Source organism: Oryx dammah, unplaced genomic scaffold (genome assembly GCF_014754425.2).
Source record: "Oryx dammah isolate SB20612 unplaced genomic scaffold, SCBI_Odam_1.1 HiC_scaffold_12, whole genome shotgun sequence".
NCBI classification, from domain to species: Eukaryota; Metazoa; Chordata; class Mammalia; order Artiodactyla; family Bovidae; genus Oryx; species Oryx dammah.
This window is the reverse complement of record NW_024070196.1, coordinates 65,450,559-65,453,762: the sequence shown is the minus strand read 5'-3', so window position 1 is coordinate 65,453,762 and position 3,204 is coordinate 65,450,559.

The following is a 3,204-nucleotide window of genomic DNA, read 5'->3' as shown; positions in this document are numbered from 1 at the left end:
GTTCTGAGTACTGAGTTCTGATGGGGATACGTATGTATAGATGTACACGCATGTGTGTACTCTGCGTGGTCACCTTTCTGCCCTGCCTGATCCAGCCAGGCTAGGGAGGAAGGGTGTGTCAGCGCGGTCTGTGTGCGAGGGTTGGGGGCGGACAGCACCAGCTTCAGCAAGGCTGCACCGCACACCACGCCCACAGCCCCCTTTCCGTCACCTCTCTGGCATCCCTCCTGCCCCTGGCTGGCCTAAGACAGTGAGCTTCCCAGATGAAGGAGGGCTGTAGCTGAAGCTAGGGAAATGCACGTTGTCCCACTTCTCTGCCAGACTGTCGGAGGAAAATTCCTTCCAAGACCTTGGCGAGCCTCTGCAGGCACCTTCCCGTGACTGACGGACACAGAACCCATTCCCTTCCTGTCCTGCGGTATTTCTAATCAGCCAGACTTGCTGCCGATGGTCTAGAGTTGTGAGATCTGCAAGTCTTGAGGCTGGCGAAAATCTGACCTGTTACGTGTTGATGCAGGGACAGAACTCGGAGCGCCCGAGCCCGTGTTCGTATCCCCCGCCCTCAGTAGCTCGGCTGAGTGCCTGGGTTTGAGGACACTTCCACATGAGATCTGCTTCACAAGGCAGCCTCCTGCCTATTCTGGGCCCTTTCCTAGGTGCCAGGCTACTGGCAGATCATCATCTTTGCTTTGCTTCCAGAAACCTCTCTTACCATCTCATTTCCCAGGGCTACTATCAGGCTGAAAACACGTAAAACACAGAATCCTGGTTCCTAGAGTCTGCGCTCAAGGCAGCCCAGTGCCTCCCTCTGAGTGGAGTCTACGTCACAGGAAGAGCGTGAGGTCCGCAGAGCAGTGTGGGAGTAAGCCAACAGGGACTTGCCCGGTGGTCCAGTGGGTTAAGGATCCACCTTGCAGTGAGGGGTATGCAGGTCTGATCCCTGGTCGGGGAGCTAAGACCCCACACGCCTCAGAGCAACTGAGCCCGCGCGGCACACAACTCCTGAGCCTGCAAGCCACAGCGCGAGTCCACACAACAACCAGAGATCTCGCAGGCTGCAGCTAAGACCTGACGCAGCCAAGTAAGTATTTTAGAAAGTCTGGAATCTCTCTGCTACAATTTCAGGACCTGACTCGCGCCCTTGAGTGAGGGCTGGACGGAGTGCTTGTTTTTAATGACCAGAATGTGGCCAAGATGCCAGTGTGACTTCTGAGGGTAGGTCACAAAACATCGCAGGTGCCACCTCTCTCTCGGTCCACCTGTCGTGGGGAGATGTGCCCGGGGTGAGGTCTCCTGCCCATGGCCGTGTGAAGTGAGCCTCTTGGAGGCAGGTTGCCTGGCCCCAGTGGCCTCCACCAGACAACAGCAGGCCCTGCCTGTCCCCATCTGATTCAGCCCTAAGAGAAACAGCCAGAACCGCCAAGCCAAGCCACTTCAGAACCTCTGGCCCTCAGGAAGCATGGGAGATGATAAACGGGTGCTGTTTTAAGCCACTTTTGGGGTCATGCATCACAGCAATAGATGGTGCGCATGCGTGCGGGCCCACATCTCACCCGCCCACCAGACTCCTTACTGGCTTGGACCGTTAGGCCAAATGCCGGACAGTCTCAGTCCAGATCCCAGCCCTGCCCTTCCCACCTGGAAGACCTACGCTACACAAGGAGGGAAGAAATGGAGCACTCCCTCCCCTTCCTGCTCGTTCCTGCTGGAGCATGCCCGCACCAGGGAAGTGGCCGAGGCGCTGGGCGAAGGAGAGCCTTGAAACAGGGCAGTGACTTGATTTGCTCCTCCCTGGCTCCCGGTTAGGCGAGAAGCATGGCAGGAGTGGAAACCTCCCACCGCCGCCTCCCCCCCCCACCGCCGTTGGAGGCTGTGGACAGACGATGGAGGGAAACCGGCAGATTCAAGGATGACCTAGATCCCCCGCCTCTGCCTGCACTTGGGGCAGGTAGAAGGATGCGCCTGCTGTATGTGGGGAGTGGTCTCCAGAGGGGAGAAGCCCCAAGGGAGAGAGGGGAGATCCTTGCTCCGAAGGAGTCCACGGCGCAAGCAGGAAACCAACGGCTGATGCTCTCGAGCTGTGCGCAACGCCAGCGTCCGTTCACCGCCTCCCGCCGCACACACCCCCGCACCCCTTCACTGCGGACCTGTCCTGGGAAAAGAGCAGCAGGAGGGGAACCCCCTGTCCCCGACCGTGGGGAGGGCAGAGTGTTAACGCCACACCCGTCACCCTGGCTCAGAAAACAAGCCACCCTGGATCTTTTCTCAACACGGTCACTGAATCTGGGGAGCTTAAGGTGAAGATTCTCAGGGCTTCGCGGCTAAAGGACACTTCCTCTCTCTTTATTTTAAATGTCTGAACCACCTGGAACCCAGCTGCAGCTCTCCGGGGAACAAAACCCAGAGAGTCTTTTGAATCCCGTCAAGAGCCAAGAAGAGGCATTTCACGACTGCAGAGTGTGCTTGGTCAGCTGAGCGCCAGCCCTCCCCTCTCCTGCCTGGGCCGAGTGCTCCCAGGGAGGGCGTCGGGGCAGGGGAGGGTGAGCCTGGCCCTCTCCTGATTCTGTCCCCTGCACGTGCTCGGAACTGGTCCCTACTCTCCGACCAGCCCCAACCGGTTCCTGTGGCTGGAGGTGCACCCGGCTTTGGAGTCAACAGACTAGGGTTCAAATCTGGTTCTAGGACTTGCTTCTGAAACTGGTTAATGTAATTCTCTGAACCTCAGCGTCTTCTTTTAAATGGAAAGGAGAGGCGATGTATGTGAAAGCATGGTGTGTCATGGGCCTTCAGAAAGTGGGCTCAGTGTGTGTCCTGAGAAGGCAAACGCTCTCCCCAGTGGGGTACCTCTATCTGCCGTGGAGACAGGCCTGAATGCACGCCAGAGTTCAAAAGCCTGGGGATGGTGAGCCGTGAGCACAGACAGCTGGCCTCATCTGCCAGCGCAACCTCTTCCGTGTCCACTGCCCTCGGACCCTACGTTTTCCCGTGTTTAGTGTGTAGCTGTCCCAGCTCCCCCTGGCAGGGCTCCAAGTATTACGGGATAATAACACATGTGACAGACTCTCCCAGAAGGTACAGTGCCATCTGTACTCGATGATGAAATGCACCCACCTTGCATCCAGGGTGGCAGGAGTGGGCATTACGGGAAAGAGCGGGTGATCTGAAGTTGGGACCACTGTGTGCACCTGGGAAGGAGGCAGAGTC